We start from the raw sequence: 15652 nt of genomic DNA, 5'->3' as shown, positions 1-15652 counted from the left end.
AGGTGTGGGTTTTTGCGTTGCCCAAGACCAGCTAATTGCAGAAAGGCACTTTGCTCCAATCTAGATAAAGGAGTCCTGTGCCTGAGTATGGCCGAGCATCACATGCAACAGTGCCAACAGGAACCTGGCTTTTCCTATCCAGAGCCACACACTTGCAAGGCTGTGTCATGTGATCTGCATATCTGCAGTCTCTTAACAAGAAATGGCCCCAAGGCATATGTGAGGGAAGGTGCTATGTGCATGAAAGATGAAACTCAACCAATTAGCTGGAGGCTTTGTTTAACAGAATTTAGTTAAAGCACCAACAATGCCTGCCAGTTAACGTCAGTTATAAGGGAGCCTCCAGCTAATCTACCCAGTACTTTAACTAAAAGGAATGTTGATGTGATTGTGCACATGATTAAAAAGAAGGGAAAATGTTGTTCAGATATTGCTCAGAAATTTTTGTCTTTCACACACGCAGCACCCACTCCACCCCCTCACATGCCCGTAGGCTGTTTCTTTTGACAAGTTTACAGATGTGCAAATCACATTGAAAGGTCTGGTATCTGTGAATAGCCAATTTTCTATGGCCACTGCTTGTGGATGTGCACTCTGAGATATTAAGGACAAATCAGAACAAATGCTCAATGAAGACCAGAACTGCCATGTAAACTTTGTGCAAGCAAATAAGGATGAATGCTTAATAAACAGATTGCCTGGAGGAGCGTTTAGTTTGTGGCAGAGGAAAATGCGGACTGGAAGTACCTGGACCTGATCAACATGAACACTTTTTATTTATTAGATTTTTATTCGACCCTTCCTCTAAAAGAAGTCTGGAGTGGCAAACAACAAAGGGTTGGGGGGGGGGTATAACAACATTAAAAAGAAAAAATCTAGTTCCCAGGAAGAAGCCATTACCTCATTTGATAGTCTTGGTATGGAGAGAGAGAGAAACTGACCTTGTTTCTGTGTAGCCTCTTTTTTCCATTTTTTAATCCTTGCTTGGCAAGAAAGATGGAGAAGGGAGAAAGAGGCAGGTAGCTGGATATATTTCTAGGATCAGACTGAAATATCTGTGAATCAATAGCTGCCCTAAATTTCATTGCAAAGGGAATTCTTTCTGGTATTTCAAATGCAGCCAAAATCAAGATTCCTTGTTTGTTACAAAAATCTATTTTATTTCAAAATAGACGTGCAGTGGCAAGGAAACAGGGAAAGCCAGCGTGCTGAATAGGTGCCTGATTAATTGGCTCCATTTTTGACTGTTAAGTGTTTTGGAAAAGTAATTAACACTCTGATTTCTTACTGTTAATAATTACCAATTCCGGCTTAATGACAAGATTTCCATTAATCAGTTTACAACTTTTCAAAAACCAACCAATGAACTTTAGCTGTTACCACTCTTAGTTCCCAGATGTTCTTAAAACATGTTTTTATGGCAACTCTTACCTGTTTTGAATAACTCCCACCCCACCCACCCATTTTTAAAAATTAATCCTGGTTCAGACTTTTGAGTTCTAATTAAACTATTGATTCATTGGAATGCACCCAAGCTTTTGAGGAGTGAGGGTGTATTGGGCATTAGAACTTCATCAGGTTTTGTTTGTAACTGAACTCTGCATTTGACTTTATGCTGTAATCTTCTCGTTTAAGTTTTGGCTCAGATTGTGTATATTTGAAATATTGTCTCACCCCTATACACAATTGATCACTGTAGATACCATCTTCTCAGGAGGTCCTTTCCACACAACATAGGAATTAGGTCTGTATTGTTGTGACACCTGCCCTTTGGAATTCCCTCCCATTAAATTTTAGCTGTCTCTTGTCTTTTGAGTGCCTTCTGAAGAACCTTCCTTTCCCAATAAATCTTGCAAGCAGAAATCTTTCCCAGTTTGCATCTAAACTGAAATTATTTTTAGATGTTTTATAGATGCCCTGGGTTCATTTGGGAGAAAGGGTGCAAAATCATCATCATCATCATCATCATCATCATCATCATCTCATTTCTAATCTAATGGTGTAAATTGCTGAGTCTTAGTTTTGTATTAATCCTTTTCAACATTGGATAAAAAATTTTCCCAGGCCACAAAATTCCCCCTCAGTAGTTGTCACAGTAGAATACGTACAACTACATCTAACAAGCTACCTCCTAGTTATACCCAGGTCACTGCTAACAAGAATTATGGGTCACCACAGACCTGAAAACTACTCTCACGACCATTACTCTTTTGCATGCAACCCCTGATCAATGTATTTGAGCATGACTCAGAGGTGCTTTACTCCTTTTAGCCATCACATGAACATTCCAAGTGAGGCACGCAAAACCTACAGATAAAAATCATTTCAAGTTGGACTGAAAGATACCTGTTCAGAGGCTCCCCCATATGAAAACTTACTGGATTTATCAAACCAAAGCTTGTTGCAGCCCAAATTACTTAGAATGTACGTACTTTGATGTTACACTGATGACACAAATAGCACTTCAAACAGCTCTCCTGTTGTAACATGTAGTGCAATTCATCATGAGCTTCTTTCTCACAGCATGTAATATTTTTGTATGGTGGTTGGCATTGGCATGTAGAACAATCACGAGGTAAGACCCACGCTTCACATAGTGTCATCTACAAGGATAAACGATTGACAACTGTTGAAACTCCTCTGGCGTTATTATTACATTTATTTTTTTTTGAAATTGCAAAGTTGACTTAATACGATTTAAGAGATATCTGTATTTTTGGGTCTTTTGCTTACCACAAGATAAAGGATCAGACTAGGTGGCTTACTCAGGAGAAACAAACAAACAAACACTAAGTACAGTGGTACCTCGGATTAAGTACTTAATTTGTTCCGGAGGTCTGTTCTTAACCTGAAACTGTTCTTAACCTGAAGCACCACTTTAGCTAATGGGGCCTCCTGCTGCCGCCGCGCCGCCAGAGCCCGATTTCTGTTCTTATCCTGAAGCAAAGTTCTTAACCTGAAACACTATTTCTGGGTTAGCGGAGTCTGTAACCTGAAGCGTATATAACCTGAAGCATATGTAACCCGAGGTACCACTGTAAAAGCTGTGCTGTGGTTACTGGAACCATGTGAAAAGATAAATGATAATATCGTCATTGTCCCATCAAAACCAGTAAGCCAAACCATTTCAAAGGGGAGTGCTTCAACAGCAGTTCCTGAATGTGAAAAATGATTTGGGGTCCCAATGGGAATTTCAGCACGCCAACTTTATTGGTGGGCTCTTCCTCCTTCCCTTGGGGCATGTCAAGATATCCTGATAAGATTTATTAACTTGAGTGTGAATGAGAGCAGAATGTCCTTCGTTAATTATCACTGAGGGTGTTGAGTGAATCTTGAGTAAAAAACTGAAGTTTTTATGGGCTCATTAAAACCTACTTTGTCTGGTTTTCCTTCTGATAATTGGAACGTGGTTTGTTCTTTTAGATAGCAGAGTCAAACAGGTATGTACACGTATGTTAGGGCAATAAATCTGTCACTGCGCAGATTGCACAGAATGCAAATCACTTGATTGAAAAGATGGCTTGGCAGGTTGGCTGTCACTCTACCCAATTACTACGTAGCTGATTTAGAGTTTGTTTCCTGGTTAAAATTGTCTCACTTTGCAGGATTGGTCTGCATGAACCACATGAATGGGGCCTTGTTACCATGAGATGAAATTGCTGTTCAGTAAACTTTTGAAACCAGCACAAATTCATTTCAGAAGTAAGTTTAAGAAAACCTGAAGGAGCTTAAATGTATGCTCTGGACAAGAAGTTTTTAAATAAGTTACATTTTAGGGTTTAGAAGTGTTACGAATGGAGCCAGTACGGAAAAGAGTGGTGACAAAGGAAGCGTTTTCCCCATACCTAAAAAAAAACCCTTTAGTTCTCAGCGGATGTAGTATCCATTTTGAATTTTTGTGACCTATCAGTGGCTAGCTAAGAACAAAATACTTTTTAAAATCCACTATTTGGTATTACAAGACCTATAAATGTCACAGCATTTGGACAGAGAAGTATTATTCCAGTCATTTTTCCGAACATGTACTGGTGTACACAAGTGCGCCATGGAAGAACTGTTAGTGAGCAGTGAAATATAAACATTTAAAAGTTAAATGTCTTCTATAAACCTGAAGTATCCACCCATAAGGGAGCCTTCCTCCTGCATGCAGGCATGATTCACAGCTTGGCCTTTTCCCTTTAAAATCCACCTTTGCTGAGGTTGGTAATTCTGTCTTATGTATTAAACTCAATTGGATAATTAAGTCACTCCTCTATAGAGAGAAACGGAATTAGGTATGCTCAGAGGAGCTTTGCCTAGAGCAGATTATGTGTGCAGAGAAAGGGGTGTGATCTTTTCAGGTTGCATTTTTCTTACTGTGACACATTTTTTAAAGAAAGTATTTTCTGGTGCAAGAGGTAAAAAGTGTGTTTGAGCTATACAAAGTATGAAGTGTGCTGATTGTGATATATATAAATAGATAATGCGATTAAAAACATTTTTCTCATGGGGAGGAATGATATTGAAATATAATTGCTATTTACTCTTTGAGTCCTCAAGGCAGGGCCGATAGGAGCATCTGGCTGGGACCCAAGCACTGTGATGAGGGCAAACAGCTGGCAACTCTGATGGTTCAAAAATCCAGTCTGGTGCTATTAAGCAGGGGTGGCCAATGTGGAGCCCTCCAGATGTTGTTAGACTATAACTCCCATCAGCCTCTGTGGGAGTTTTAGTCCAATAGCATGTGGAGGCCACCATATTGGCCACTCCTGAGCTTAGCAGTCACAGGTGGCTGTGTCTGACTGTCATTCTAATTTAAATACCCTGGAGTGGTGCTGTATCACAGGTATTGTTGGAAATGAAAACAGCAACAAGTCTAGCACTGCTCGGATCTGTGCTTCTGTCTGCCACTAGCTGCACTTACTGCTAGGGAAGCCCAGTGGGCCCCAGTGATGGAGGTGGGATTCTACCTGGGGGCAAGGCCCCCACGACAACCCTGGAGCAGGCCCAGGCTGATGATAGATAGCTGAGACTCCAGGCAAGCATAGTGCATCCGGCCCACAAAAAGTAAAAATGCAGGTTTTATTCTGATTGTGTAGATTCTGTCCCCACTGTTAGAGCATTCAGAATCACCATTGATGCCCACCACTTGACTGCTCAACACCTGATATTTGATGACTCACTTTGTAAACTGTCTCTCTGGACACCATTGCAGGAGTACCTTCATGTTTACGGTAATTCTAATGTGATATTAAAGATCTTTCTGAAGATCTTGTTCACACATTAGAATCACCTTTGATCGTGATAATTCTGCATGTGTGAATGTACATGGGTTTCAAGTAGTGATGTAAGCCATTTCCAGGCTGACAATGGAAATCATTTGGGTTTTTCATTGGGTTGGGGTGGGGGTCAGATGCTTTGCATGTTCAATCCTGGACATCTCCAGGATGGGCTGGAAATGACCCTTATCTGAAAACCTGGAGAGCTAGATGGACCAATGGCCTCAGTAAAAAGCAGTTTCCATCTTTTATTTTTTTAATTAAATGACTGGGCAAGGATTGCTAAAGATATTATGCTTGGCCAGAATTTCCTGCCTGGAACTATGATTATGTTGAGTTCCCAACACTTTCTGTCACTGAAGCTTTTATGTCTTGTTATTGTAGCACTGTAAAACTTCTGTGCATAACTGGAATAATGTTTCATCAATCCATTACTATTCTAGCTCTTGGCATTAATGGATCAATTACGATTCTATTCATAATGCTTCCATTGTGCATATGGAAAGGGTCTACTTATGGATGATCACTGTTGCATCACAATTAACCTTGGTTCCTGCTTTGAATCATAGGCATATTGCAATTCCATACTAGTTCTGTAACTGCAGGTGGACGTAGCTTCCAGCAGCCATCTTATTATTTATTACTTGTATATTACCAGGGAAGTACATGCGAAGATTGCACTGTTACATCAGCAAAAAACATTTTTTTACATTTCTGTCCAACCTTTCCTCTCAAGAGCTCATGGTGACGTACTTGGTTCTCCCTCCTTCTTCCCTGTTTTATCCTCACAACATCCCTGTGAAGTAGGCTGAGAGATGGTAACTGATCCAAGGTCATTTAGTGAGCTTTGTGGCAGAATGATGATTTAAGCTCTGGCCTCTCCCAGGTCCTAATCCCAACACTGTAACTACTATACTACACAGTAACAAGAAAGCTGAGACTAAATAAAGTATCCATAGGCAAGTGAGTTCCATAGTTAGGGTGCTGCAACAGAAAAGGCCCTGTCCCATGTTCTACCAGCCTAACTTTTGTTGGTGATGGAACTTATCCCAAGGCCTCCAAAGCAGACCTTAGACTGTTGGCAAGTTCATATGAGAGGACACAGTCTTTCAGATACCCTGTCCTCACCAGTGCCCTTTCCAGTCCTCCAGTAGTCTGCATTGATGAAATCTGAGAAATGCACACCAGGTCAGCCCCCTCATCCATGGTTAAAATATGGATCAGTGGTGGGGAACCACCAGCCTACTGTCCTAATTAGGCCTGCCATGCCGTTTAAGCCAAGCCACTCCCACTTGTGAGTTATCAGCATGGTGCTGATAATGCCAAGGTTGCAGGTTCAATCCCTGTATGGGATGACTGCATATTCCTGCATCACAGGGGGTTGGACTACATCATGGGTAGGCAAACTAAGGCCCAGGGGCCAGATCCGGCCCAATCGCCTTCTAAATCCGGCCCACGGACGGTCCGGGAATCAGTGTGTTTTAACATGAGTAGAATGTGTCCTTTTATTTAAAATGCATCTCTGGGTTATTTGTGGGGCATAGGAATTCGTTCATTATTATTTTTTTTCCAAAATATAGTCCGGCCCCCCACAAGGTCTGAGGGACAGTGGACCAGCCCCCTGCTGAAAAAGTTTGCTGACCCCTGGACTACATGAGCCAATGCTATAATCAACTGTGGGGCAGTTGAAGTTGAAACAGGGCCAGAAAGGGAGTTTCAGGTGCTTTGAAGACCCTGATGGTTGGGGTTTCAAAGCACAACACTTTTCTGTAAGTTGCAACTCCCAGTTGATTGTTGGGTTGAAGGAAACAACAACCCTTAAATATCTCACATCCCTTCTCCTCAGCCATCCTCTTCTAACCCGCAGGTCCATGGCCTCAGCTGCCCATCGTAATGAGTCAACTCATTTTTCAGGCACTTAACTTACTACAAGATACATAAAATATAAGCGGTTCAGAACTGGAATTCTGTCAAAGTACAAGATGATGAATGAGAGTTAATAGCATGCAGCATAAGCAGGGTATATACCTTAATTGTACATTTTGCTGTGTAGCTTTTAAGGCTAGCTCTGCAGCTACATTTGTTTGGCATCTCCCGCCTCAATATTGAACATAGTCCTGTAACTTCTAAAAGTTTTCTGTAATGAATGTCAGTTTCACAGGGTATTGCTTTTTATTACACTCACAAGAACTAAATATAACACACACACTTCCAGGAACTCATAAAAGACCTCCCCTTCCCACCCCCACCCCCTTTTTTGGCAAAAGAATGAGGTTTTAATGAATCCAATAGTTTGAGTGTTTCATTCAGCTCTAGTGAGTGTAATAAAAAGTATTAGCCTATACACTGTTGTTGAATGTGCCTGTAAATTACATATTCCCATTGATAGTATGTAATTATTTTTTAAGCTGAGGTTGAACATTCATTTACAATGGTAGATATTTATATAGCTCTTGCAGCTAAAACGATCAAATTATGTACAAGTGAAAGACCCTTTGTAGTATAGTTAGTAAAGAGTAGAACAAATTGGAAGCTCCCCCCCCCCCCGCCCTATTTTTGGATGTTTGACTCTTGAAGGACTGTTGTCTTACTTTGTTTGCAATTTCTGAACAGGAAAGAAATTTAGTTTGGATGAAATTTAAATGTATACTCACAGGAAAAATAAATTGTTTGGAGTGTTCTTCGATGAATCGCCAATACACACATTTTTGTGATTGTGGTACATGTCCTGGTAGCTTCTTAATTGGGTGGCTAAAATCTGCTCTGTGTAGGTGTTTCAGAAGCTGCAGCAGAAATAATAATAATAATAATAATAATAATAATAATAATAATTTATATACCGCCCTATACCTGCAGGTCTCAGGACAGTTATAACATAAAAACAGAATATAAAGAAACAAAATGCATAATAAAAACTAAACCCAATAACCCCCCCGAGTTGCCTCATACTGAATTTTTGATACAGTAAATTGTGTTCTTCTTATTGCACTTAGATTATTCTTTGCCACTTTCGCAGGCCTTAAGGATCTGAAAGGACAGGTATATTCTCTCCCCCCCCCCCCCCCACATTTATTTATTTTATTTTCTATACTGATCCTTTTAAGACCGTGGAGTTAAATCAAAAAGGCTTTCAGTCTAAGAAGTCTGTGGCTAAGATATGTGCAGTGGGAGGGAGTAATATAATTACTTATAGCTTTTGATAAACATCCCAAATTGTGCTTCAAAGGACAGATGTGGCTCTAATAATGTGAACCATTTGCATTTTTCGATTAAAGTTTTCTTGATTGCATTGCACTTGATATGTATACTTAAACTTCTATGTTAAACGTTGCACTTTGATACAGAGCATATTGTTTGACTTTGTTCTTATGATCTGACAAGCTTCATTATATAATAAACTAGTTTAAATAAATCTTAACGACATAAAAGTGGGCCTGACATGAGGGAAAAAAGTGCAACACACTCAAATGATATATTGGTTAGATGTACCAGAAAGAGTCAAAGGCGCTCTCTCTCTCTCTCTCTCTCTCTCTCTCTCTCTCTCTCTCCCCCCATTCAGATTCTCCCCCCCCCGAACATGTGTTTTGAATAAAGCTGTAAGGCATTTTCCAGTAACCAGGGTTGTATTACAAAAATGAGTAAAGTAAAACAAAAGGAAAGCATGTTTCAACATTTTATACAGTATTGTCACACACTTCCAGCTGGAAGTAAATGTGACATTTATAATGCTCTTTTTTCAAACCTAACCTCCTTAAAAACATATTACACTGTTGCTCGGGAAGATTTGTACTTATAGACAGCCATATTAACGAGCTATTTAATCAGAGATGCCACTGGATTACTAATGATAGGGAGGGTGTGGCCTGTTTGCAGGGGGCGGGGTGTGGGTGTCTTAGCCAATTTCTCAGAACCTTTTTTTAAAGAATTCTTTATTTTAACCTGATCTGCTACCAGCTACTGATTAACAAGGTTACTGAACATTGACCTACCGTATTTTTCCCTCTATAACACGCAGATTTTTTCTCCTAAAAAGGAAGGGGAAATGTCTGTGCGTGTTATTGAGCGAATGTGTGGTCCCTGGAGCCAAATGGCAAAAAAAATCAGGCAAAAATAAAATCGCGCGTCTCGGAGAAGGGAAACCTGAAAAGAGGAAGTGGCTGCTTTCCTGCATTCTGCCTCAGGGTCTTACTGCCCACCCTCCTCTGTTTCCTTGCTGTGTTTGCTCAAACGGAACAAAGAGCAGGGAAAGCCCCTCCCCTCCAGGCAAGCAGAGTGTCGTCTCTGTGCTCCGGTGCTGCTGAAAACATGCAGGAGGGAGAGAGAGAGAGAGAGAGAGAGAGAGAGAGAGCTGGCTGGCTTGGGTGGGTAGGTGAGGGAAAACTTTTGCCTTCCTTTCCTCCCTCCCGTTATACCCCTCTCCTGCATTCTTAGCCAGCTGCTTCTCTGCACACCCCTCTCGTGCTCCTTGTCCATTCTGTATTTTTCCTTCCTTCCCCACTTAAAATGTGGTTTAAAAGCATGGATCCACATGGATCCTCAGGATCTTTGCATTGGGTCACCCCAAATTCACCATCAGATCACATAGCATGTCCATGGCTACAGCCTGCCCCCCCAAAATCACACACGCACTGTTGCCTGGGGCTGCAATGGTGCAAAAATGTGGTTAAAAAGCATGGATCCACATGGATCCTCAGGATCTTTGCATTGGGTCACCCCAAATTCACCATCAGATCACATAGCATGTCCATGGCTACAGCCTGCCCCCCCCCCAAATCACGCACCCACTGTTGCCTGGGGCTGCAATGGTGCAAAAACGTGGTTACAAAACATGGATCCTCAGGATCTTTGCATTGGGTCACCCCAAGTTCACCATCAGAGCACATAGCATGTCCATGGCTACAGCCTGCCCCCCCCAAAATCACACACCCACTGTTGCCTGGGGCTGCAATGGTGCAAAAACGTGGTTACAAAGCATGGATCCACAGGGATTCTCAGGATTTTTGCATTGGGTCACCCCAAATTCACCATCAGATCACATGTCTGTGGCCACAGCATGAAGCACAAAAATGATACATCCACTGTTTCATTCAGAATGTTTTTTCCCTTGTTTTCCTCCTCTAAAAACGATGTGCGTGTTATGGTCAGGTGCGTGTTATCGAGCGAAAAATACGGTATATGATTAGCAGGACTGAGTTAGCATTATAAGGCTGGAACCTGCAAAGCGTGGCCTTGCATCTCTGCTTCCTGTACTGCAATGCCTATTAATAGGTTCTGAGCTTATCTGTTCCCTTCTGACAAAAATGGATTGTATTCGTAGAACCATAGAATTGTAGAGTTGGAAGAGACCCCGAGGGTCATCTAGCTCAACCCCCTGCAGTGCAGGGATCTTCTGTCCAACCTGGGGTTCAAACCAATGACCCTGAGATCACGGGTCTCATTCATCTAGCTGTTACTCGGAGATGTTGCACTGGACATTTCTGAGCAGAGAACAACAGCAGAAATCAACATAAGCCAATATAGTGCTACAGGTTCCTGTAGGTCAGTGCTTCTCAACCTGTGGGTCCCCAGATGTTGTTGGACTACAGCTCCCATCATCCCTGAGCTCTGACCTTGCTAGCTAGGGATGATGGGAGTTGTAGTCCAACAACATCTGGGGACCCAAGGTTGAGAAAGGCCGCTGTAAGTGAAGTGTGGGCTTATTGAGAAAGTAGGTGTAGAGTTGGCTAGTGTATGTAACTTCTTACGTTAGCCTTTGTAAAACCACTGTAATAATAATAATAATAATAATAATAATAATAATAATAATAATAATAATTTATTTATACCCTGCCCATCTGACTGGGTTTCCCCAGCCACTCTGGGCGGCTCCCAACCAAATATTGAAATAGTTAACATGTAATATAGAAAGATCTTAGAAAGGACTGTTACTCTTCAAAAGAATTGGAAGAGTTTAATTGCATTCATTTCAGATTGTGAAAAAGTTGTATAGCTGAAAAAGGGAGCCGAGAACACCTGAAATGATCATATGTAGTTATCTCTTTTGTATACACTCAATTTTTCCATTTTTCAACTATGTTTGTGTTGGAATGAGAATCCCATTATTTCCCCAAATCAGAAGTGTACAGAAGACTCCTTATGTGCTATAATTATGATGGATATAAGCAATCTGGTCTTTGTGTACAAAGCTTTTAAATGACTTGCCCATTTATCTGTTATTACACAGTCTAATTATCTTTGCATTGTAATTGTTTTTTAGAACTACCTTGTACTATTTTAATGTTCGATCATTGTTAACATTTTTAAATAAGTTACTAGTGTTTCAAAATCCAGCGGAAGCTTTAAAATTTATTTCCCTGGGAGATGCAATGCCCCATATTGGTTAAATTCTTGGTCCAACTGGTAGTATCCAAGTTCATAAGGATATTAAACTTTTATAAACTGTTAGGGTAAATTACATCACTGGTTTGACATGGTAGTGATGTGATAAATCCAAAATGACATAGTGACCAATTGCATAGAAGCCAGTCTATTTTAGAAAAGGGTTCAAAATATGAATAGGGACAGATTCTGGTGATTCATTATCTCAACACATGCCTCCGTTTTCATTACACCAATCTTCATGCTAAAAAAATATATGGTACCACCTCACCACTGTGGCAAAACATCGTATGAATTCCACTTTGGCACTCCTAACCAAAAATGTTTTACTTTTGCTGCATCATATAGTCCCAAATTTCATAACTTTTTCCTCTAGGGTAGTAGCTGAAGCTAAATATTCCCAGACACACATTCTCAGTTCTTAGCATCTAGTGGACAAGTCTTCCTTAGAAGTGCTGATAAGGGAGATTTAAAGAAAACAGACAAAGGCAATGTAAATTTGTATTAAATTGGGGAACCTTTACTGAATAGAGCATGGGTTTACAGTTTTCTAATATATATTATGGTTTCATAGTACTCTTATTTATTGTGGAGTCTATATTTTACTATCTAATTCACCATTAAAGGTTGCAACCCCCCCCCCATTTCCCCCTTCTTCTATATGCCTTTTGTTTAATTGAATACAAGTTGTACTCTAATGATTAAGAATATAGTTTTGGTGAGCACTGGGCCCTTCATTTTAAAGGGTTGGCTGGTTTTATTATCAAGTGACTAAGTGCAATTCTGAAGAGGTTTTGTAATTATAATTCCGTAGTCATTTTTATCTTTGCTTTCATGGATCTCTTTCTGCATTTGATTTGTAATTATAAGCAAGTATATAGCTTTAAAAATTAAAAATTGGAACAAAAAAAGTGGTAGAAAGGGACTACAGTTCCATTCAGCAGCATCCTGCCACTTCTGTTTCAACAGAATTTTTATTGTTGAAGGCTAAAATTCCCATTGTTTAGTTACATCAGTATGGCAGTAACGTTGATTAGCTTATCATCTTGTGCTCATAAAATGAAATCACATTTGTAGCTAGGAGACTTATTAAAAAATATGAAGTAATCAAGCACAGATATTGTTAGCTCAAAGGGACTGATGAAAGACCAAGAGGCTAGTGTTCCCTTGTGGAATTAAATATGTCAAAACAACTTACACACAGTAGAACAAATTCTGTGTAAAAGCCAATAAAATTGGGGAAAACCCTCAGAAGGCAAACAGATTTTACCACAGAAATAACCTCCTGGGAAATTTTGCACAAGTTAAGACCATGATATTTTTTGGCTTTTTGCAGATTAGGAAATAGAAATAGGATTTTATTTTATTTTTTGATTGACATCTAACATATTTGCACTAGATGTGGCGTATCTGTTTGGACAGACCGCCATTCTCTATAAGCAGTCTACACATGCAACAGCAGCAGTGTTATCTTGAGGTGATAGTGTCATAAGATGTATGTATTTGAAATTTTCATATATTTATATGCCACATCACACTAAAATGATCTCTTAGTGGTTTACAACAAATAACAAAAAATAAAACCATATTTTGCCATATTAAGATAGTAAAATAAAACAATATTGAGATGGTAATGCACAGGTAAAATAGCACATTTTTAATGCTTCCCAGTACAAAATAGGAAAGTTAGCACTGCAGTTCCCATGTGCTACTTTGTTTTGGGGTTGTTGTTTAATTTGCAGGGGACTTTTTACACGAGAGAGCTTTAGAAAATGGCGCTTCTCACCTGCAGTCCAAACTAGTAGATTCCTGTCTATTCAACCACTTCTTTATGCTACATGTAGAGCCAGGTCTTGTATAAAATGAGTTGGTAAGCAGAGGTGATACAATTCTGAACCCTACAATTTCAGATTGCAGATGAGATATTTTGTAGAGACCATAGAGAGTCACTAACTATTTTATTTCTGATGTACAAGTTTTCTATATGCAGGGCTTTCACTCTCATTCCTTTTTTTTATAAAGGTGGGCGAGTATCCAAAACAGGAATTGCCCCATTTTCAGTCTTCCACCTCATACTGTGCAATTTGGGCAATTGTTTCCAAAACTCAGTTACATTGTGAAGTCAAAAGACTTTGAATTAGCATGTTATGCTCATGGTGCATGACAAGTTAGATTGACCAAGGAAATCTCTCAAGTGCTATCTGTGATGGTGAATTGTGGATGTATCGTTTTCTCAGTTCCATCTCCTGCATTATTATAGTCAATTGTTACAACCCTGTGTCATTAACCTGTATTTAAATTATATTGAAAGCAGTGGGACTCATATACACAACTATGTCTGTAAAATTGCAACCAGCAGGGGTTTTTATCTTTGACTGTAATGAGTCAGTGCTGTTAACTGGGATTACTGATGGCAAAATCTTCAAGTCAGCCTTAGATGAAACACTGGAAAGTCCTCCTTCTTCCCTTGCTAGCATTTAAATGGAAGGCCTTATATGACTTTATTCTGGTGGTTCTGTTCTTTGGCCAGTTGGGGCTGAGAGAGGAAACCACCCCTTCCTTCTGTGCCTCATTCACACACTCACACCAAATTCTGTAGTTGCATCCTACTGTTTGACATCAGGGCAGATGCACCAACTCTGATGGCTTAAAAAAGAAGAAGAAAAGACAGAAATCAGAGTAGGAGTAGTGTCATTATGGGGGTACACTCAGAAGCATTCTGCTATCATCTATGGCATGGGTAGGCAATCTAAGGCCCATAGGCCAGATACGGCCCAATTGCCTTCTCAATCCGGCCTGCTGATGGTCCGGGAATCAGCGTGTTTTTACATGAGTAGAATGTGCCCTTTTATTTAAAATGCATCTCTAGGTTATTTGTGGGGCCTGCCTGGTGTTTTTACATGAGTAGAATGTGTGCCTTTATTAAAAATGCATCTCTGGGTTATTTGTGGGGCATAGGTAAAGGGTAAAGGGACTCCTGACCATTAGGTCCAGTCATGACCGACTCTGGGGTTGCGGCGCTCATCTTGCTTTATCGGCCAAGGGAGCCGGCGTATAGCTTCCGAGCTTCCGGGTCATGTGGCCAGCATGACTAAGCCGCTTCTGGTGAACCAGAGCAGCGCACGGAAACGCCGTTTACCTTCCTGCCGGAGCGGTACCTATTTATCTACTTGCACTTTGACGTGCTTTCGAACTGCTAGGTTGGCAGGAGCAGGGACTGAGCAACGGGAGCTCACCCCGTCGCGGGGATTCGAACCACCAACCTTCTGATCAGCAAGTCCTAGGCTCTGTGGTTTAACCCACAGCGCCTCCTGCGCCATAGAGTCATAGGCTCTGTAGTTTAACCCACAGTGCCACCCGCGTCCCACATTTGTGGGGCATAGGAATTCATTATTATTTTTTTCAAAATATAGTCCAGCCCTCCAAAAGGTCTGAGGGACAGTGGACCGGCCCCCTTCTAAAAAAGTTTGCTGACCCCTGATCTATGGACTAAGACAATAAACACTATTCCATTCTTCATACAGGGCAACAAAAGAAGAGAGGGTGTATGAATTGGATATCACAACATTGATGCTGGTTGTGTTTATTGCTTCTTGGTCTTGTAAGAACTATTTGTTTTTTGACAATGCTACTGTCCCTCGTTGGAAAATGCCATGTAGATTGAGGGACACTGTTCGTATGGCAAATGCAATCACGTAAACAACGGCTTGTTTAATGCTCAATGGCCAGAAGTAAAAGACAGGCTGGTGCCATACATATTAATTCAACACAATTTGTTCTGTTGGGTTAAAATGTGTGCAGTCTAATCCATAGATTAAACGAGGCACGATAACGTCTTGCATTTTCTTCATTCCAAGCTTGTGAATCTTTTACATTTTTGTGACTTTTACCCCAGCTGAGAGCTGCCTGCTTCCTTACTACACTAGAGGTCAGCTGCAATTAGCACTGTTGGATTAGCTATAAGCTTACAGACACATAAATGTAAATGCAGTAGTAATCACTGTTAGAAGATAACA

The 15652-nt window shown here is 40.5% G+C and overlaps 1 protein-coding gene across 14 annotated transcripts in view; it reads left to right on the top strand.

Moving 5' to 3' along the window:
* The window catches only part of TRPS1 (transcriptional repressor GATA binding 1), a 240413-nt gene that overhangs the window by 190598 nt on the left and 34163 nt on the right, over positions 1 to 15652 (top strand). The window lies entirely within an intron of this gene.

The sequence above is a fragment of the Podarcis filfolensis genome (genome assembly GCF_964270895.1).
Source record: "Podarcis filfolensis genome assembly, chromosome: 7".
NCBI lineage: Eukaryota > Metazoa > Chordata > Lepidosauria > Squamata > Lacertidae > Podarcis > Podarcis filfolensis.
This window is presented reverse-complemented; position numbering and strand designations above follow the sequence as displayed.